General features: G+C 39.5%; 1 long non-coding RNA gene across 1 annotated transcript; it reads right to left on the bottom strand.

Annotated features, from left to right (window-relative positions):
* Window positions 1-802: 802 nt before the first annotated feature.
* LOC111251566 (uncharacterized) lies at window positions 803-16,687 on the bottom strand. Its single transcript, XR_002673854.2, has 4 exons — window positions 16,267-16,687; window positions 15,326-15,509; window positions 13,511-13,586; window positions 803-986 (listed from the first exon to the last, which is right to left on the bottom strand). It is a non-coding gene; the product is annotated as an uncharacterized LOC111251566 (long non-coding RNA).
* Window positions 16,688-23,504: the final 6,817 nt, after the last annotated feature.

Here is a 23,504-nt window from a genome sequence, read left to right as displayed (position 1 = left end):
CCAGTTGAAATGGTTTTATCATAGAATAATTGAAAAAATTTGTTCATCTTCTCATGTCTTTTGCCAGTTTTAAAAAAGCCGCCTTAAAAAGAAAACATAATCATAATAAACTATCATTTCATTACCATTGATTCATAGTTTTACCATCGGGACATGCTTGAACCCTTTTTTGTGCAGCGTATCTATTAGAAACTAATCTTAGATATGTACGGCGCGCGGTGTCGTTTACTAATGGAAACGAACTGCAAGAAATATGCTTCGGAATTTTCCTTCTGCACGCGTCCTATTCCCAGCTAATTTGCGAGGTTGCTTTTCTTCAGAGCATCAAAGCCGGCGAGGAAATATTGGCAGGAACCTCATACAGCGCCTGCTACAGTTGCTACGCTGCTCGTGATCGAAGCTATTTGATTGACTGAGTCAATACAAACGTGATACAGGTGCCCTAGAGTGATGAGTCACTTTAGCCCCCGTAGAAAAACAAAGACATCGAAGGAGAACGAGTATCGAGGCTGGTCACAGCATTTCGCCTTGACGTTTCAGCCTGCCTCGGGTATTGCAGAGCAATAATCGGTATCTGGTCTGCCTTGTGTGAGATCGGGTCAACAGAACAGACCAGATACCGATCGTAGAATCCTAGAATGCTAATCAGGCCTAAGGCGCTCAAGGAGAGGTTGAAAGCTTTTCCATTTTGTACCTGTCCGACGGGTGTGTGTGTGTATCAAAGTTTGTGTCAAGATCCGTGTTGATGAAAGTCAGCCTGTTTCAAAATGAAAAAGAACGAGAGGCTGTGTCGTGCGTCACATCGTGTATTCTGCCGACGTCAACGTTTATCCATTTCGCACGATACTGGTATTTATGGCAATTCATGGTTTTCGATGACCTTAGTATCGCTCGTAATGATGGTAAGCTGTTCTCAACGAACCAGATAGAAAAATCTTCCTCTGAATTCCAAGCACTGCGTACCTGCGAGCACTCGTATTGTCCACCTGCAAAATTATAATCTGCAGTTGAAAGCCTGTGCTATCTTGCCCTACGACTATTAGGTTAGATAACCATAATGCCACACACGACCTACTGATCTTTGAGCCTTTAATGGTAATACATTATGTTTGCTAAATTTACAAAAGTAAAACTACTTCTTCAAGTATTAACGGATAAAATTTAACTTAAACTTCTATTGTACTAACGGGCTTTCTGCAGCTCAACACGACCCGTCTTATATAACAGTGTGTTTCCTGATATTCTGTCATCATACAGTTTGTGTACAACATTAGAAATACGTCTAATGATTTACAGAGCAATACGTTTGTGGTATTAAGGTTCGGTCGCGATTTACTGCTGATAACCACTTTTTGTTTTATTTGACAAGAGACTGGAGCTCTTCATTTCGATTAATTTTAACTTATGTAAACGCTATAATGATTTATCGCTAAATTTTACCAACACAGCCTCTTTTTATTACATTCCGTTCAATGAACTTACTACTTCTAAGACTAGGAGACTTTCATACTACCTATCGATGGTTGCCACTCCGAAGGTGAAGAAGCATAGCTAAACAGCTAAGCATTGCACCTCAGAGGTCAGCGGTCCTGGTGCTCAAGTCAAGCTTTTAAAAAAAATTATTTCCATGTTAAAGGTCACCAATCCGTCACTTTTAACCCTCTCTCTCGCTTTTAAAGGTTCTCTGCAGCCTTTCGTTGCAACGTTCATAGATCCTCAGAAATATAGACTACATAGAGTCGAACCTATTATTTTACTAGATGGTTTGCTATTGATCACGTAAATGGTTGTACCTCAGTCCCAGCATTCAAGTCTACATAAGCCCATATGAGACAGTATGGCGACGTATCCAGCTCGAATCTTTCCAATAACTATCCGTTAACGGTACGAGGACAAGAACGAACACCACAATGTACCACCAAACGACTAAGATTGTGGTTACTATTATATTAAGATGTATGACGCGCACAGAGCTCGCCAGCTGTGATGCATTCGACGAATGACGCGGAAGATTTAGTACAGACAGCATCAATCACATAGTTTATTGATAGTCAAATAGTCTTCATTTCTTCTAACTTCGATGAAACGATATATGCACTCACCGCTTTTCGAATAACCTATACGACTTTCACTACCCGAATGCCTTGGGGCTTATGTTTTTATTTTTATTTAGGTCATAGCGTTATCGAATGGAGCTGTTTTTACCTGTGTTACCATTCCTACAACTGGCTCTGATGTATAAACCCTAGTCCAGAACATGCTTTTTCTAGAAGTGTACAAAGTATTTTTAGCTCTGTTCCTATGCTAATATAAGGAAAATAACCGATTCCAGTAAGATTTTGGGTGAGATCACTGTTAAACATATTTACTTCAAAAGGAAAGCAAAAGCAACATGGTTTGAAGGTCAAGTAAATCCATCAACAGGTCTTTTCACAAATCTTGTTTTCTACAAGCCGTCGCAATTTTTTATCTTCAGTATCTTAATGCTTAGTAATAATAGTAAAGCATAGTAATGCTTAAGCTTTACGTATACTCGCCGTACAAATCTAAGCTTTAAGAGGTTCTCGGTTTTTAACTTGTAACACATGTAAAATGTGACGATAGAATTATTTATTTCGTGCAAGTTTGTCCGATTTTCGCAACAAATCTTAGATAGATATCTGAAGATTCTACTCCTTTTAAGTTTCACATAAACTTAGGTTCATGAGGTACAATATTAGCCCGATCAACACTGTTGCTCTCCGTCTATAATAACAACATTATTGATAACGGCTCGTTATTAATAATTTGAAAATAAATGGTGATTGCAGCAATTACGAAGTTCTGTTCGCTCATCTAAATTCTAACATTTTACGGTGCAATTTACGAGCATGCGTGAGCCATTTAGAACTAAAACTAAACCCAAAATAGAAGTTTGTTTTCTTACGTTTTTTAAGACACATCGTTAAAGTTACAAAAAGATAACCATCAGTTGGTATTTCGCAAGCCTATATTAGATAGTTTATGTTGCATACTACTTGCCTGTGAGTAGCCTACTCTCAAAATTTTGTACCACTTTTTGGCTAAGAAGCTATTTTCGAGCCTGTATTCCAAACCTGAGAATTGCCGCGTTACCATTGTATTACCCCTGACCATAAAAAAAGCACGTAGCAAACATATCATTCCTTTGCCGACAAACGAAAGTCACTTAGAAATGTTTCGTTCAGAATATTGAAGCTTGGCTCGACGATGCCCTCTCGCTTTCCAGAAGACCTTAACTCGGTAGTATTGAAATGTTTCGGTAAAGTCAAAGAAAGAGCAGACGAGAAAATCTACTGCCGGATATTCTAGAGCGCGCAAAATTCTCGCTAGAGGATTGTTGACGAGGGACTAGGACATGGACGTACGCGAGGTCTTACGCGGACATCTATTCAGGCAAACGACGAATCGTTGTGCCTTGGTGCACAAATCGTCCTGCGCTTAAATGTCTGAATGTCACGTTTCCAGTTGGCCAATTCGGAATTGGCTTACCGCTATAAACCTATGTAAGCAAGCGAAGGGCTCATCGGTCATTTCGGACTGCGCATATACGTCTATAGACGAGCAAAAAATCAGAATACTTAACTACTTTGTATGTAAATGTTAGCGAATTACAGTGTCATCTGCTATTAGAGTAAAATACAGTATAACCGATCAAATGTAGTACCAACCGAATTTTACCCATCACTCTGTCAGATCGTCCATCGGTTTCGGCCCGCAGCTACACGAACTAGAAATTTTGTAAACAGCAAGAAAACTAATGGAAAACATATTGAGACTGAAAAAAACTTCTAACTTCTGAGCTACAAACATGAACGTATACGTATATTATCTAATTGCATCGCAACGGCATAATTAAACTTAAAAACGACTTAAAAAAAACGCGAATTTATTATTGTTGTAAATTCTCGCTCGGTTGTACGTCAGAACCGAGCTGTTCCTTATTTAGGAGTTCACGAATAATGCTGAACTAAAGGAATGTAATAGGCTCTTTAAGGATACAAAAAAGGCAAAAATTGCTTGAAGCATTGTCACTGATGTCATTGCCTTCTGCATAGCTTACTCCAGGCGAAAGATGCGAACTAATAAGGGAAACTGAATTGTTAGCTACCAATGTAAGGTACAATACAACTGTATCTTCAATGGAACATCGGTAGTACACTGACAAATCTTATCTCTACGATTTTAGTCTACTACCGTCTTGAATTTATTCATTCATCATATCGGTACGTGGTAGGCTCCCTTTACACGCTGACCGTTGCTGTACTTGTATGATCTTTTTATTGTTACCATATTAAATCCAAATCATTTTCATTGTTTCAGACATAGATTTTACTTATTATAGAGCAGAAGGTCACACAAGGACCACAATCTTCTACCGATGTATGTTTTGCGCGTACGCTAAAATCACATTTTTATGGTACAGCGATCAAATAATCTCTGATCTAATATTTGAAATTAGAAATCGCGGATGAAATCTGCTGCTCGAGACCAATACCCTTTTTCGCTAGCTAGCGCCTTTCAATATTCATAGCATGCCACGTTCATGGCATAAACCCTATTGTCAATGGCATAAATATTCGGTTGATTGGGCCAAAATATTTGCACATTGGACCTCGTCTAAAGGAGCACATTTTGCGTATATTGTTTACGCTTCGTGGAGGGCGTCGAATTGATAGCTGACCGCATTTCAGCTCAGTGGTTCAATGGACACGTCATCAACAAAGTGGCTATGTTTTCTAGTTTGCCTACGATAATGCTTTGGGAAACTGATGACTGCCCCCTCTCATGTATAGCCCCACCTCGACTATAGGTGGACGACAAGATGAAGCGATTAGCGTTTCTATACATCTTTCATACTATAAAACACGTTTGAACACCACCTATTTAAAATATGCATCACTGATGATGAAAGTTTACTTTTGTCTTTTGCACAGGTCCGATCGAAGACCATCACCAACTAGGTAACAGAAAAATTAGCTAACTCCATACATGAGCCCTCGTGAATTTGTAAAATCTATCAAAGATTTAATATTTTAATCTTGTAGCCCCCCCCCCCCCTCAATCAGGCAGTAAGCATTATTACGTTAAGTGAGTTTGTAAAATGCAATATATTCTTTTATTAAGAACTGTTACAAATTAAGTAGTCGGTGAAAAACATTACCTTTAACGTAGAGAGCATAACTTACAATTTCTAAAGCCTTTATCCGTACAGAACTTGAGTACCCAACACACGCCACATACAATTCCAGTAACTTTCAAAAAGAGACCTTAAATGTTTTTCTTGACTTGTGTTACGTCGAAGATGAGTCTGATAACGCCGCCTACGAAAAAATGTAATTTTAGTAGCAAAGTTGTTAAATTGCATTGGCAATTTACTTGCCGGTGTGTCCGTTACCCTCAATTAAAAGAGGTGTAAAAGCAAACAGGGGTATCAACACCGAATTGGTTTAATTGATCCCATGGAATACAGCGTATTTTCTAGCGAGGATTTAAGGATAATATTTAGGAAACAAGACGAAATGAAGGCTGAAAAGTCTACCCGCTTATTTCTAGAGTATTTAAACGGTGAACAAGGCCACGCAATGCTGGGATTACTAAAGCGGCATATAGAACTTTCGAACGCGTCATTCATTATATGGCGAGGAACAGGGGAGAATAGGAACCTGCTTGGCTAAAAAAACAAAGAATATCGACAGGAAAATACGTAGCCCTATGTTTCAACTTTTTTCTTTTGCGTCTAGGATTTTTAACTACTCAGCCATAAACATAGCATCGAAGCTGTTACTCCAATCAATTATACAAAAACGAAGGAATCCGGCTGATGCTAAAACACCACATACAATACTGTCTAGATCATAAATGGGTCAACTATAAACACAGAGTCGGTGTGTATACTCTGCCGATAGGTACGCAGTCTTTAATAACAACTTCGGCACAGGATGAAAATGGACTTTCGTCCCGGGTTTTATGTCACTGAAAACCTAGTTATTCTAGGTTGACAAAATACAAAGCTGCCATCGTGTCCCACTGGTATTTTCAACCAGAAGAATTTACTTACAACCATTTTCGCTGTTCAGCCTCGACGGGCAGCAGGACTGCTATGACAAGATATTTTAGCGGCGTTACGTCTTCGAATCCCGACATCGGCGCGAAAAATTTCTTCAAATATCTACACAGAAAAAGCTATGGTAATATAAATAAGATGGTTAATGAAGAACGAAGAAATGCTTCCTATGAGAGGAAAGATACGACTATATGGCAACGGTGTGGGGGCACCACGTGGAGGTTGCGCAGGTCTGGGGCCAACGTACTTCACGATTCTTTTCTCTAGAGCGGAAAACTATGCATCAGCCCCCGTCGAGAGTTTGCTAGGGACCAAGAGAAGTATATGGACCCTTTCCCATATATTAGGACAGTAAATAACATATGTGTAAATATATAATCGAAATGCGCCGGGTCGCAAACATGAAAATTAGACTTGGCACTTGCATGCTCATTCATACCATTATGATCGTGTATAAACAGATACGCACGGATAGTTTCCATCTTGAATATGAAAATGGCCCGGTTAGTCAAAAATATTCCTGTGATATAAGCTCATATGTGTTAAACGATACTGGTAAAAATTTAGACATGTTAGACATTCGATTGTTCCTTAACAGTCGCTTGTATCGGTCGATGTTTCATTGCAACAAGACATCGTCGTACGCTTTCATAGAATTCGCAATGACCAAACCGAGATTTAACCTGATGGATTGTTTATCATATTTACCAAATATGGCTCCTAGCGACTTGTTCTGAGTTCGGCACTTAAAGCTGCGTTTGAAGGATAGATTCGCATCAAAACATCATTCATAAACGCAGGATGCACGCTACGCTAGCTATTATTTAAATAAAAGAAAAAAAAAAATGATAGCATTGTTGAAAGAACGAATATACACTTATCAGGAGACTATGTTAATAAATAATAAAGTAATCAGACGAGTTTCTCTGTTAGGCTGAAAACCGAACGAACGTTCTAATCTGCCAACGTCGTCCAGCATAGGCCAGTGAATATTTCATTAGAGTTTCCTTTTCGTTCCCTTTTCCAGTAATCTATAATCATTGTAGAAAAGAAAGCAGATCTCAAGTTATACTAGCACTACATACGTTTCGAAAATATGAAGCTTTCTGAGGTAGCCCACGTTCAGTCCTGAAAAGTCGCCATACTCTCCAAAGATATCCTAAGAATATCTGCGTTTAGCAGAAGGCGACTGTTGTTCATTAGAAAATACGATGCAATCAAATCTCCAACGGGATGCTCGGTAAATTTTTCTTAAACAAAGATTTCCACTAAAATTATGATGCAAGGGCTGTGCAATTTCGTTAAATTTTGCACAACCCTTGTATCATTTGAACGTTATTTGTATTAATATTTAATAACGTACATAACGCTAATCGTTGCGTAACTTATGAAGGCGTTCGCGCTGTGTAAATCGCAGTCAGCTGAAGTATAACCAGTTCGGCGCTGATCAGGCCTGAGAAGGTCTTAATAACGTACCTGCGTCCATATAGCCTTCTACCAATGTTTTCCTTTATTACTTAACATATATTACAGATATCTATGTGTATTTATAGAAAAGCCTGATTAAGCTATCTGTCGGATCGCGTCGTATAAGCCATACGACGGACCTGGCATTGTGCCAGCGACCCTCACGTAATTCCGCCAATACAGTGCGACCGAATTAAGCAGATTGAAAAAGCAGAAATAGAACACAAAGCAGACGGCTGCAGGCAGCTGGCTGCGTCTATCAACGAGCTAAACTCGTAATCCTCTTCCCACCTTCCGAGGTTTTCAGCTTGACTATCATTGTTCGGTACATTTACTTGCACTTTAGCATCACAATACAGAGTACGTTTCAGATTAGTGCCTCATTCTCAGTTTCTATGGCACGGCGCGCTTGTTTTCTAGCGCCTAAACTACAAATACAATATGGTTCAAATATAATAGCGCTTCTAATCCGTGGCCGATGGAAGAGATCTAGTAAGGCTTAATCTTACTAATAAAATCACCATTAGAAATAAGGTAATCACTACGATTTTATGTAGAATAACGATATTACAGAGTCGATGTAGTGCTAGGACAAGCAGCCTTACCGGAAATGGACTAGAGGTCGATGTGTCCTAAGCTACGGCTGTAATTAGAAAACATTGTATCAAATCCTACGGGATTTATACATTAATATTTTATAAAAGAAAAAAACAGGTACACTATTTGAGTGTTATAGATTTCAAGGCTACAAACTAAGGCAATTCAGAACACGAGGCCTAAATGGCAAAGATAAACTAAGTTAAAGCAGTTAAGTGCGAACCAAATTCGTCGAACTAGTTCTCGTTAACTTATAAGCAGTAGCAGTAGCAGTAGCAGCAGCAGCAGCAGCAGCAGTCTAGTGCTGCATATTTTTAAGTTTGGATAAATGTTCGGACGCCCACCACATCTGCAATACCTCCGATATACGATGATGATGATGATGATAGAAAAAAGTCAGACGTTATCCCGTCGTGCCGGTAAAATCCTCGTAAAAACTTCTACGACAAGCGCTGTATTATCGTTTTTGACGGGAAGCTGTTGCTTCGATCCGAGCTGACTGGATAGAGATGAAAATTTCTATGAACGTTATCGTATACGGATATGATCAACGAATCCTATTAGACGGCGGTCAAGCCCTATTGGCTAAAATGTTTCTTTCAGTGTTTAAAGCTCTTCTTGAACCCTTTCGTCTGAGTCGTTTAAATGCAATAGCTACGGTCGAAAACGCTTAACGTACGAGAAAGATAACGCGAGCGGTCGCGTCACGAACGTAAATTAGAATTCCGAGCTACTGCTGCCTTATGCTTCCTTGTTTTTCGTTAGATACATTATTAGGCAATTATTTGGTCTTGTATAATGGTAAATATCGGGAAAAGCGGCCAACTATTGTACGTTATCTGTAATGGTGGTAACAGATTGCTAGGAACCAAAGGTCGATTCCTAAAGATTTTGCTATTAATAAGACAGTTGCTACAGCGAAATAGATGTACTTGTATGGCTATATCGAACGGCGCATCGATACATCATCAGCTTAGAGCTAGTTTTGGCGTGTTGCTTTGATAGATTTATACACACACTTTTGGCTGGGAATGAAAAGATGATTTTCAACTACACAGGATATACACAGGTTACGCGATGTCAAACATTGCTACTCAAGTATAAAATGGACGGTATAAAAGAATAAGTCGCACGAAGATCCAATTATTTCTTCTGCACACGATGAATACGACAGATAAATTTAGCATTTATTACTTACTTTTAAGAAATAGCCAGCTTTAGGCTAATGGTTTTTCTCAATTTCAAAATTTCTTAAGATTGAGTGGCCTAAATAAATTGTGAGTAAGAGTAATTTTAACTTCGTACATTGTTGACTAACTAAAGCGGATTATCACTCGAATTTATACGTGTATATATAGAATCTATGAACGTACGCTAACAGGCAAACCCGCTCATTTACCAATATCCTGGAAACACGTGTCGCCTATGTCAAATTAACCAGCGAATAACTGTTGCTATTACTAGTCAAGGGCTTCGTAAAAATTTTACAAGTCAATAACACAATACCCTAATGTCAGGAAGGACATATAGAACAGTTCGCATCATATCCGTTACATGAGCCTTGTCGAATTTCTAAAACTATTCTGAGAGATTCGCCAGCCATCAAGGCCAACAAGCGACATGACATCTGAAGCACATGTGTCGTTCAGTTTGTGCAAGCCTCGTTCCTTGCAGAGTTTCTCGTGGAACCCATACACAACAAAACGATTGACGGCGGCATATGTGTTTAGCCGGTTCCTTCCTCTCCATTCGTTGTTCCCTCTTACGCCCGAAGTAAGGAAATAACCATCAATTTTCGCAAATTTTTGTTTCTGGTCACGTTGCTGAGAGCCTAAAGCGAATACGTAGGTCCTTGCATAAAAGTAGCGCGTCGGTTAGATGATACAGAGGGCAATTTCGGTTCACTGTATCTAGTTCCAATGATCTTTTGACGCCATTTATTTGGTTAACGTTTTCTAAAATCTTCCCAAATGAGGCGTAAATATAAGTTGCGATCGGAAATACTATAAGGTCAAAGGCTGGAAGCGGTTGCTAGAGGGTAAACGATGAGGATATTTGATCGCCCATGCGGTGCCTTCCTGCGTCTTTCGGCGACATACAACTAAACTTCTGCCGTTCGCGGGGAAGAACAGCAAGCAAGTACGAAAAGCAGTTTAAATAGGCAAAAGGCGAAACCCGGCAAAATACAAGGTGTCAGTGGCTGCTGCACTATCTACCTTTCTAAACTTTTTCGTTTCTATCTTGGTCAGGTCAGTGGCCGGTCCAATCTCACCTCAGTCACACTGCAGTCTGTGATTGTGTCGTGGAGCCGAGCTTTAACTTGTTACGCTTAGAGACCGTTCGACCCATGAATCTTTAATTTCTTCGGCCATCTTATTTGATCAACGGAGCCCTTCAGCAAGACCACGAATAGGAGAAGAATTAGGTTGATCCCCTGAACCGGGCCAATTAACTGTTTGAATAGCGGAAGCTTGGGAACTTTGTCATCGAGTCACAACGAAAAGATTGAGCGCATTTATTAAGATATCCGCCTCGGTCAGCGTTAGTATTACCTCGTTTTTGGGGTGTCAAGTCGAAGGCTGCATTTAAGTCAATGAACACTGCGCATAGCGGACTGCGTGGCGTGGCCAGTGCTCTCTTGACGCAGGCCCTCAGGATCCTAGATGCCTTTTGTGGAACGCTCTCTCCGAAATCTATGTTGTTCCGTAGGGATAATTCGTAAGCTTATCAAATAGCTGTTTAATCTCTTAGTCAGCAAGCCGCAGAGTAACTTATAATAAAGACATTTCTTCGCTATTCCCTGCCATGTTGACGGCGCAACCAAGTTGACCTTTACCTTTGAAATCACTAATCGAGTAGCATCCTCCCACTGGGCTAAAAATGCACTATGATATAGACATTCGTAAACAGTGCCGTCCAGAACAATCGCGCATTTAAGGTATTCGTGTTAGACTCTATCCGGACCGGTCGCTTCCTTATTGCGTAGGCTTCTAAGACCCAGTACTAGATCCAGCTGTGTGAAGTCTTGTTAAAGAATATCGCGTTGTACTGAAATTTCTTTCCACGCTGCGGTCAGAGAGGATACCACTCGTGTTATCGTACCCCGTGACGTAAACATTCCCGAGAAGTGATTCGTGAGGGACGAATCGGGAAGTTGTCGGACTTCCATGCCGCGTTGGCCACTTGTATGGTTTACGTTCTATATAAACAATCAAACGGATCTTGAGCCATTCAAGATATTGTTGCCTTTACGATGTATACATTTTTCGACAAATCGTTTTGAAAATGGACGATATAAGATAGAGCTCGGCCTGTGTTTCCGGTATAAGCCACCTGGGCCTCCTGGGCCAATTGAACCACAACCTATGTTTCCGAGGGGAGGTGGAAGGACTGTTCTATAGAGTAGAGGATTTCAAGCAGATGCTGCGCATAAGCTTCGGTATTCATCATATATAGATATAGGCAGAACTTTGTGGATGCATTATACATCTAGGCATAGCGACGCAGCTTGGCGTTTGACAGGTGTGACCTGGACTGTGAGGACGCAAGCAGAAGTGCTTGCGTCCTCTGACAAATAACTTTACCGCATCCCCGGTTATATTCGTCGCAAATATGTTGATGACCGAACTCATGCATATCGTAGGTCGGTGGGATTGATTAGCCAGCAATCAAAGTCCGCGGGTGTATCTAGAAAAATAATGTAACTCGAGTTCGGCATGTCGAAATGGGCGCTGAAGCGGCCTGCAATGATCAGAGCCTAGACAGAATGAGAGGACAGCGCTCCTAGTACACTAACAGGAGTATCTCCGTCAGTACGTACATTGATTCCGAATCAGCGCGTGAAACGAAGGCTACTACGAGCCTTAGCCGATGGCCGCGGAGGCCAGGATGTTAGTGCCTAGTATACACGGCGTGAAATCGCCTATGTTATGATTGCAAACAAAATGAGGTGCCCTTCATTGAAACGGACCAGTTGCCCAAGTCTCAATTAGGACGGAAATGTCTTTACAATCCAGCGCTTCCGGGAAAAGTGCGCCAGAGCTGCAGCCTCTCGCAGTTCCACTGGAGAGTTCTTAGCGTCTCCACAAGGTTTGTAATTGTCGCCTTTATTACACGAAATAGATGCATCTACGGTAACACTTTATATCGCAGTTGAAATATCATTTTAATGGTCGTTACAAGATCGAGAGCATACGCAGTTACCGCAAGATTTCTACTCTGCGCTAGCGTGCCGCGTTAGTTTGGGTGTATCCAACATTCTATCTTATTAGGTATTTAATGTGGTCTCTTTAATTAATAACCGTGCCCATAACAACAATATCTTCGACTCGTATGACAATATGAAGTAACCACCTGGATAAGCATCGTCCGGTCACCACCGTTAACTTAATCTGAAAATATCGAGAGGTTATTTAGGTGAGTCATGGGCTTCCCTGTTCTTCCGCTGCCAGAGTCAACAGTGGATAGCTGGTGGGGAACGAGATAAGCTAGGATCAGGTAAAGCCGCGCTCGTCTGATCGGACGTTGAGACGAAGCACATAAGGGAATCGCGTATGATTAGAATACATAACGATCTTTCTGTTGACTATATGCGAAGAGAGTCACTTCATTTGTTCCGTGGTAGAGCTTCACCAATGCAGATAATATAGACGATTATTATTTGTGGTGAATTTCCCGCTGCTATCGATTTCTATTGTGCTATACACTTTCAATGAAGGCTGAACAATATACAATAGTGTTTCTAATATATGATGTTTTTTGCATCGTTTGTGAGTTGGTGATCTAGCTTGAAAAGGCTAAATACAAATGTGGTTCGTCGATCCAGAACCAAATTAGGAAACTATTTCTGGTTTTCTATCTCAGTTCACTCTGGCTAATTGACGTAATAACGGAATGGACGGAATGGATGCCAAACGAACAACATTAGCCGAGTATTGAGGTCCGAATGCAGGCGCCATGTTCTCGCAGACAAGTCACAAATATCCAGTAACATATTATATAGATCCTAATATTACATCACACTAGTACATTGAACATGGTCCAAATACACCAAATATCTAAACGAGATCCAGCTGAACGCACCAGAAACACGTTTCAACACATGCAGTATTCTCAACCAGAAGTTATGAGGTGCCACTTACTGATAACTAACTATACATAAAGTAAATCAGTATTGTATCATCCGCGTTAACGACCCCCTAATGCAAGTCTATATTGTTACTTAGAACTGAAACTCAACGGTTCTACAACGAACGAACGAACGAACGAACGAACGAACAAACAAACACTCGGTAGCCATGAATGGACTGGAGACGCAAAACGTGTATGAACGCCTTTCAAAGTTTTACCAGAACCACTAACCTCCTTTTTGCTTGCTAGATGTGGGAAGTCGGTTGCGCTCTATTTACTGCGGCATTTGTAGAGAGCATGGTATTGCCTGATTAGCAGATTAAAACAGAGATTGTTAGTAACTGTGGGGACACTATCTATAAATGAATGACTAATCAAATAAAATAAAAAGTATGTATTCGTGAAGTAGCCTCCTAGACTTTCAACTGCTGTTTTTTAATATGCGTCGTCTTCACGGGGACATGGAAGTTGGCTTTTCCTCAGTGAAAATAATTTCTATATATAGTTGTAATAGTTCTCGTTGTGGAACAACACAAAAGCTCCACCGTTCGTATGCATCACATAATAGGTGTTCTAGATAAATAGTCTTTGCTGGCACGCCTACGAATCGGCCTATCGTTTAACGAGCCTTCCTACAGTTTCAATTGCCTAGCTATTCGGCTACCTGCCGAAAAAAGTTTCATTTTCATACCACTTTTGTTATAGCCCCGATAAGCGAATTCTTCTAAGGTTCCATCTTTATGTGCTTTTCTCCTCTAGATATTTTACCAATCTTTGCTTGCCTTTACCAACCCTTCTTATCCTTCTCTGTACAACGTACCAACAGCAGTTGCATGCACTGAGACCGGCAAGTAGATCTGCGCGTGAATGGCTACTCTTAGTTGGAAACAAGCAAAGGTACTCCATCATGCGAACTCTATCAAGCAACTTTGCTTGAGTACTTAATCAATTGGCGAAATGTCATAGCTGTTGCCAGTGCTTTCTTCAAATAAACTCTACTCAATAAGAAAAGGTGCTAATCTGAGCGTTAAACCTAACTGGGTTAGCCAGTTTCCACGTGAGTCACTGTGTAAACCAGAGTTTTTGGAAAGTTATAGTGTAGTGGTAGCAGTTACTCTAATAAACAAGCTAAGTACAAAGGATATAACAGCTTCTGGGATATGGCACCACCGCTGTGATAACAACAACTGACCAGCCGACCAATGCCAGCCGGGGTGATCATGAGGTTAAAACGAAAGGAAAAGCGTTGACGCTAGAGTACAATGTACCCATGCTTTAAGTCCCGTTTCCCTCAAGTTACTGCTGGTACTGCCCGTCGTATGAAACAGAACGGTTGGAGATAGTTATGATGCGGCTGCTGTTGCCCTGATAATAGCCTTAGCAGTAGTGCTACTAAAGTGAATCAAAAATGCAAGCGACAACAAGTCACAAAGGGTGAACGTACTACTAGTACTTGTATACGTTGCACATGTGAGGCACTGGTTTGCTAATAGTACTTGGAACGGCCAAATGCACCATCTCAAAAATCTTTTCTGGCGGCATAGGTCCGCGGAAGCTCAGAACAGGGCAGCCTCAAGCAGGGGGCCCGAGGCCAGCTCCGCTCGCGGTGTTTTACGATGCTGTGTCATGAGAATGCCCCGAAGGGTAATATATTTCTGGTGGAAATATTTGCTAATCTTGATTGTGTGGTGTACTGTGCAGGCGAGAGGGGAATTATTGCCTACGAAAGAAGATACGAACATGTTTGCAAAGAGCATAGAAGAGACCAGAACTAGGGGCATACCAAAGTGAACAAACACAGAGCCTGTTCCGCCAAATGTTCGTCCTGTAAGCCGAACGATGTATTGGCAAACGTGATGAACTGACAGACTGTCTATAAGAAAACCAGCGACAATTCATAAGCCAATTTAGAATTTTAAGGTTAGAATGAAAGATTAGTACGCGCAGAAATCTATGTGTTATTTTATGAAAATTGTTATCTAAGTTATTATCAAATATTCTTTGGCTAACTATACGATAGTCTCGAACGATTTATTCTAACTTTACCTTAATATCAACCAGTAAGCGGGAATGAAATTCATCACCATGTACGTATGTATGTACCGCGTTTGTCAGAAAATTTTCCAGCTTTTCTCAAATCTAGCTTGCGGTCGAACTTTTACCACATGTGCGCATAATGGGCTTCTTTTTTCCTTTAGTAGGGCGCGTGTCCTATCACTCGTTGATGAATCTGTATGTACATAGATTGACGGAAACATAACACATCATCTGGTTAAGGGATGTTAGAGATAGTGGCACGTAACCAATTTAGCATATTCATATGAACTGTACTTTAGTTTTTGTATAACATTAAACACCATGACATGCTGCAACATGCTGAGTATGAAAGACCTAAATCACGAAAGGTGTAAATAAAAAAAACTGATTGTTTTCGGCTCAAGCTACAAGCTCATAATATGTTAAAAGTTGCATCTCGTGGTACACATTGCTAGGTTTGCTTGCAGATCTTCTATAGGAACGTATTTTGATTTAGGAAATAGACATCTCAGCGAGCTTGGTTTGTTTGTCCGTGTGCTGCTCTTCCTAGGTCGACTACGGTTTACCCATCATAACGAAAGCTCTACGGACCATGGCAACACACTTAGTTCTATAGTAAAAACCTTATATTTTCGTAATCATGTGACTCAACATCCTAAAGAGCATGGATAACCCTATCCTAACAATTGAAAGATGTCAGTTCTCTTCGGCCTAGACGATGTGTCAAATGAACACTTTCAATGTAAGCTCAGAGAAAAAGGGCACGACACGAGATTCTATTAAAAGTACATGCTTCGATGATCAGACTTGACTGCATATGTGCAGCATGCATATACAACTCCTATATGTAGTATCAAACTTCTCGTGAGTTATAGGCAGTGTTGTTGCTAACGTTGTTGATTTTTTATGTTTTTCTTCTAATTACTATTCAGCTTTTCGAAAGTAAATACCTTTAAGCGAAAGCATTTATAGAATGGCGGCAATTTCCTCGCGATGTTCTGGTAAGTAGCTGACGGAGTTGTCTGCGTCATTGGTCAGCTGCACCTAGTAGTCATTTAATCTACTTCGGTAGCTTTTGCACTCGCGAAACCTGGACATTAACTGTATTGAGGTTGCATGGATTGGAATATACCAAACAAAACATAAAGCTTCTCTTCTTAAGGTACAACAGTAATTGTTCAATGAAGGTGGAAACACGCAACAGGTGTTTATTAACTGTAGACAAATTTAATTTTGAGACCTGATCGAGGGGTCGACTTAAGCTCACTGAACTAACACTTTGCAACAAAAAATGATTTAAGGAGCCTGCTGGATGTTTGTTGAATGGAAATAATAAAATATCAATTAATTTTCAAATTCCGTATCAGCCTGTTGAGAAGTAAGACAGGCTTGCTTAAAGTCGTTTTTTTCTATTTGTCAAATGACAATATAATACATCGATCATAATCGGTTTCTGGAATGGGAAAGATATCCGTTAAAATAGGTAATATCCTTCCTTTGTAGTTTCCCTTCCTGGACGTTAGATTATTACTAGCCTGTCACAGTTTTTATTCATGACCAATAAATCACATATATCCGAATATTTTTAGCTCGTTAAAAAGTTCGAGAATAGTCCCCTTTTTCAGTTAAGTAGGGCTCAATCAAATAGGTTTATGGAATTAAATGTTTAGTAAAAAGAACTATTCATTTTGAAAGAAGTACGAAGAAATTTACGAATATCTGAAAATAATCATCATCCCATTTAACAATTTTTAGGTGCAGGCGCTTATCTATGATACTACAAATAAAGGTATGGATTAGCTCTTTGTATCTTTAACAGGATCGTACGAATGCAATAATGCATCGACATTTTTACCCAGAAGTTGAGTCGCATGGTCCTTGACCGTGACCAATTAAATAATCTTCAAGAGAAAGCAAAGTAATTTACGTAGTGCTTAAATAATATGCCTCAGATATTCTTGTTGGACGTACGGGCAGGGATTTTAGGCTATCACAAGCATATTCTTCGGACTTTAAAATTGAATAACTTTTGAATTGCGCGCCATTAGCAGACGAAATTCGTCTAGTACATATTACTTTTTTCTTCCAGAAACATGTGGATGGGATTGGTGCGTAACCTTGGCCGATTAAATACAGTATAATTGGTGTTTTCGACTAAGATAATCGTATAGAAATAAACCATCTTGAAGATTTTCGTTAGCGCTTATTATGAGGCTTTCGTCGTAGCTTCTTCCGCTTTACATGCGGACCAATAAACCGATTAAGCCAATCAAACCGAAAACCAATTTACACACCATCTGCATTATTTATGAATTGGCTATCTGTCAAAAAGATTATTGTGCTAATTAGTACGGTTGCTGACAGCGCTGTTGTTTCATTTCTCATAGCAAAGCAAATAAGTTGTTTGGTTTCTGTAATTCAGGCTCTTAATCAAATAGAAACCAGCAAATTAACGCTAATAGTAATGCATTTCTTGTTCTATTTTAGTTAACGTGAATAACTTGGAGGCTGACTTTGAGAGTAAATCTGGCAAGCTTTGAAATTGAGTAATGTTTAAGCAAATACTCCTATCTTCTAAGATCTTGTGAGAAAACTGATTGAGTTTACTTCAGAAGATATAGGTTTAGAAAAAAAAAAAAACGTGTTTTAATATTGAAGATGCTCAGTGGTCAAGCTTTTGTCCTTTGAAGGCCGCAGCACTACGGAAATTCACGAAAGATCGGTAAGCATAAGGTAATAAGGTCTTAGGCGAAAACACAATACCTAGATAGTGCAAACGTTTCTAGAACGAAGATTAAAATGTCAGATCGGCAGGGACGGGACCCGGCTAAAACTGGCGTTTTACGTGTAGCGTGTTATAGACTATAGCCCAAATACTGAAAGTGCGAAAACTGAGTAAAAATAGACTCCATGTGAATTGATTCCAGGCCAGTCAAACATACGTGGGTTTTGACAAGCGCAATTTGCGGAATAAACAAAAAAATGCCTGGGGCACAGGATCATAACTATATTTGTTCAATATTTGCCATGAGCCACAAAAAGACTAGATAAGTGAATGGCGTCACCCTAGAGAGAAATCGAGTTCGATAGCAATGTTAAGTAGGTTTGGCCGTAAGGTAATCAAGGTACTTGCAGTGGCATAATTTCTTCGAATTATACTGTCATGATGGCTCATTGGCTCGTTTAGAAGCTTAGTGTCTTCAATACCTAGTCAATTTGTCCTCACCGTACGATTAACAATTTTCGATCAAGCCTGAGACCTATGTAGGTTTATCGCCGGAAGATGTTTTGCCTGAATGTTTGCCTTTAGCAAGGTAATATTCAAGGACAGTTGCGTGTGCACCTTAGTTTAGTGCTTTGGGAGCGGGTCTCAAATCTAAATATTGAAACATTTCCATTTGTGTAACTTACGGTCTTTATATAAATGCTACTTACGTCAAGTCCGAAAATCGCCGTTGAGATGAGATAGAACCACTTATTCAAGTAGGAAAAATTGTACAATGATATCGAGAATTCCAATGACGGCTACGAAAAGCTTGAGATTACACTTGTATTTAGTACCCATGTCAAGGCTTGGACATCTCAGAAAATGGTGATCATACGAGACCCTGTATTGTTTTAGTGTATAAAATCAGATAAAGTAGATATTTGATTTTTTTTCTTTTTGTAGGATCGGTAGTGGTATAATAATAGTAATAATTAGTTTGAACTATAGGGTAAACGAAAATTATAAAAATCTAGGCTCTGTATCGAAATCAAAATGTACCAAGCCAAAAACCTGTTGAACCTATTACTTGAAAAGTATGTCATATATATGTATATATATATGACATACTTTTCATATAAATGATAGAATCGTTATATTCATCTTTTTGTTTCTATATTTTAGAACACATCATGATCGTAGATTGCCTTATTGTTGCCTGCAGAGGTATCTAATTGTAATTATGTAATAGGCACCGGCATACGAACCAGGGATCAGTAGGACCCTATTTATCAAAGTGATCCTAAATAAATGCCCACAGTGAATATCCGCTCTTTAGTCTTGGTACTGACGCCATACTTCCTGGCTCTTTCTTGTTTTTCCTGTTACGTGAAAGCTCTAGGTTTTCATTCAGTTACACCCAGCGTAGAACAAAAATTATTTGAAAGTCGTTATGTACATCTGACTTCAGAGGTCTGGCCAAATGTATGAACCCTGAATTGAAAGAAACAATATATCAAGGAGCGATCATTGTTACTAATATGGGTCGTTCTATAGTAATGTTCAGTTAAATTCAACCTCTACTTGGCGTGCAAAAATTAAAAAGTACGAGCTGATGTACGTATTAATCTTTTGTGAGTTGTGCAATCTGCCCATATCGATGAAGCGTTTATGACATTATTGCGTGACCGGGTATGCCTTTCAACATGTATTGTAATGGGGAGTACATTGGTAGACCGTACTCTAGGAGGTCAACTGTTGGCCACGGTCTATTTTTTCGATTCAGCCCGAGGCTTGTTAATCGTAGTTGTGCACCAGATCCACTGTGCACTCATTGCTGGGTCGTAGTAGTTGTGGTAGTGGTAACTTTCGACAACGTTCGTGTCTTAGGGAGCGTGCCTATGCAACCGACGGCTAGGAACGACGTGACGATAGCACGGAACCATGAGCAGGGCCTTACTTCAATGATCAGTCAACATGGGAGCACATAACACAAAGCAGGCTTGCGTTTGATACCTGCGGTTGCGAACAGACGGCATCGATGCGGTCACTACCCGCAGAATTCAATGATGGTAACGAATTCTTTGGGGATCCTAAAAAGTAGTACCCTGTGTACTATACGAATATTTATCTTGTCGTGAAGTATTTAGTTGATATTGGGTTAAGCGTGAGGATGTTTAAAATGTCTCTATCAAACCTATTCCATCTTGTAAGACAACACTTAGCGTAACTGTAAAGTACTAAACAAGCAAATAAACAGTATCTATAAGAAGACGAAGTGCTGATGTTTATTGAGAGGAATTTATTAAACCTCTGTAAATAACGAAATTTATGGACTAGACAGCAATGAGCGGGGCTGCAAGTGCTTACTCTTTTGCTGAGTAACTATAAAGTTCATAGATACCAGGGGATGATTAGCTAATCCTCTATTAATTAGGATCGCTACCAATACAATTGCCTTCAACTTGCGATCGTTCGTTTTAGTATTCAGAACGTAAAATTAAGTTAAATTTGCTAGCGATACTTTACACCGCAAATGTTCATATATGTGTACGGTATCGGTTTAAACGCTTTGTTGCATTGTACCCACTTATTTTTTATCTTACTCAGTCCAGCTTCGCGCCTACATAAAATATTATACCTTAGCTAGCAGTACGTATAGTCAGTCTATAAGAATCTTCAGTGCAATTTTCTGTAACCATCGTAAATTTACGGTACGATTAAATTGACTATCCAGAGATTTATGATATATACTTAATATATAAGCCATTTCAGGGTTCTTTACGTTTAGATAGTTTATAGTCGTTGAAATACTTTTATGCTATAATGTACAACATAAAACTGAGCGTTGCGTCAATGTCTGAAGCGTACCTATCAAAATGTCTGCCCATATGTTACGTTTCTCATAGCCCTTTTTCTCATTTTAGGCTAGAGTTCGTTTATAAATACAAACACATTGATTGTCCGTGGTGCCGTCCCGTAAAACACAGTTTGTACATGTTCTATCTAAAAAAAAAAAAGCTGGTGATACTTGCTTCAATCCTTATTGAGGATACTTAGTAGACTTACTTTTTTGCAATGCATCGGGAATGATGTCAAATCCTATTTTTATCGATGTGCTGTGTTGAAAGTTTTGGCTTAAATCGTTCCGGCTTCAATTATGAGTATGAGTTTTAAACAAGGCTTTTCATATATTTCATATACAATAATAGGCGACTTATACTAGGTAGTTCATAATATAGAAGAACTCACGAAGCCTACAAGGACCCCTGCTGTGTTTCCAGTGGTCGATTGACAACAATGGCTACCTGTCACTGTCTACGCACCAAACTATCCTTGGCAAAGTATTTTCGATTCCGCCACTGATATTTCACATAAGTAATGACAAATAACCTCATTATAGAGTACTAAGCACTTACATGAGAACAGATACTATAAATGTTTGGTCCAATCTTTTAGAAATATATGCAATAATCTATAATAACATGTAGCAGAATCTATGAAAAAGCTTAATAAATAAATTTTATTTTGGGTACCCTTGATTACGTACCTTTCTGCTATTGGTTAACAAATTAAAACACTTAAATAGTTACTATCGAGTACACTGATAATACTTTGATAAGTGTTACGTGTAGTCTCCTTCGTTTCTTGTAGATTACAAGAGATTTCTGGGAATTTCTAAATAGCCGCATACTTGTAGTTTGCATTACCATACCTAATTTCCTTATCGATGGCCTAATTGAAAGAATTGAAAATTTCATACACTGCTTCACCTCTCGCTTCCTTCAACACAGAGCAGTAATTAAAATCTTAATTCTTAGATCTTGAGAAAACGGGGCCTAAAGGGCCCTTTGATTCTGTCCTTCTCGATCCGGCCATGATTGAAGCATAGCGTTAACAGTGCGCGTTGCTGTCTATGTAATTGGTTGCCGCACTACAAGCATCTTCTAGAGGAATTCCAGATATACGGCGGCGTCCACTGTTTCTGTTTCAGACAATATTTCTCTATAATAAGTGCCTTTCATATCCGAATATGAGCGTCAGCCGCTGAAGTTGACCTTTTTCTCGTTTGACGCTATTCTTTACTCCATCCTGCTATGCTAAATGGCACAAACTGGGCCATGCTTTTTCTACGTGCTCTATAAGGTTTTTTTTTTACTCATGATAATAACTGCGCAAGTTGTCTTTGGACTACATTACACGTGTTTCCATATGCCTTAGACTTCGTTAGTAAAAAATTACAACATTTTTCTCGGTCTCCAATGTTTTCGTTACAATGTCATAACGCGTATTTTGAAAAATCTTATATTGAGGCTGATAAAGAGTTATCATTGTTCATGGTTTGTTTTTTATTCAAAAGCTTCCGTGAGTATATCAACTCGTTTTTTGCGCTTCTGGTTGTGAAATGTCGAGTCACTATCCCCACTGTGGTCTTCAACTGTCCACTTTCATTCTTAAAACGATCGCGTCAAAGATAAGCTGTAATTTTTCTGAAGGCTTCCTTACTAAGCGTTTATACTAATTTTTGATGGATTCCAGTATGGCTTTTGTTTTCAACGAGCAGAAACTTAATAATTGACCATTGATTCTTCACTAGTCAACAATATTGGCTTATAAAGTTATCATTCGCTGACACCACTTGATCATTTTATAGCTATACATGACCAAACGCTTAAAGCAAACGAATTATTATCCGTCAATTGTGGCGTGGCTCAAATCATATTTAGACATTTTCGATAGCTCCGGAAAAGCATATTGCGATATGCTTATGATTGTTGGCTATCACCAGTTCGAGTGGCCTTCAGCAACTGATTTTGATTGGCCAGCAATATCCAACGAGACTATATCTATACATGCTATTTTTCTTACGCAAATTTGCAGCAGATTACAGCTTATGCAGGGGCCGCAGAGGAAGAGGACGCTTTCATCTCAGCAGACGAGGCTGGCGATGTCCTTTAAGGTCGAGGTAATGAGCATCACAGAAATCCTATCTTGTACAGGATTGTTCAATACTTATTCGTTACCGATAAAACCTAGATTGGCTACCTTGTGGCAGCACAAGTAGGGTAGAATGGAAAACCTTTCTTATTACAAAATTCATCCAATTTAAGTAATATTTAATAGTTGTAAAGTCGCAGAATTGGTTGATCGTTTTTAAAGTTACATTAGTCACGAAATACATGCTTGTGCCCGGGATTGCCCCGGAAATGCAGAACATAGGGAGACCATCGTTTGTAAGGTAAACATAGGTTAATGGACAATCTTTGCTCGGCCTGGTTTCCCATTGTAAGGCCGGAAGGCACCTAATTCGAGCATTTTGAACATGGTCGACCTGAAGTTATAGCAACAGCGCTAAATTCTTTGATTCGTCCTCAGACATTCCCCAGACCTTTGGTAACATTTTCTGCCAGACAATTGCTATTGACAACGAAAACAACGGACTATGAAAAAAATCAACGATATTTACGAAAATTGAGGTAGATG

The sequence above is a fragment of the Varroa destructor genome, unplaced genomic scaffold (assembly GCF_002443255.2).
Source record: "Varroa destructor unplaced genomic scaffold, Vdes_3.0 BEIS01000005.1, whole genome shotgun sequence".
Classification (NCBI taxonomy): Eukaryota; Metazoa; Arthropoda; class Arachnida; order Mesostigmata; family Varroidae; genus Varroa; species Varroa destructor.
Note: the sequence above shows the minus strand (reverse complement) of the source record. Positions and strands in the feature narration are given on the sequence as shown.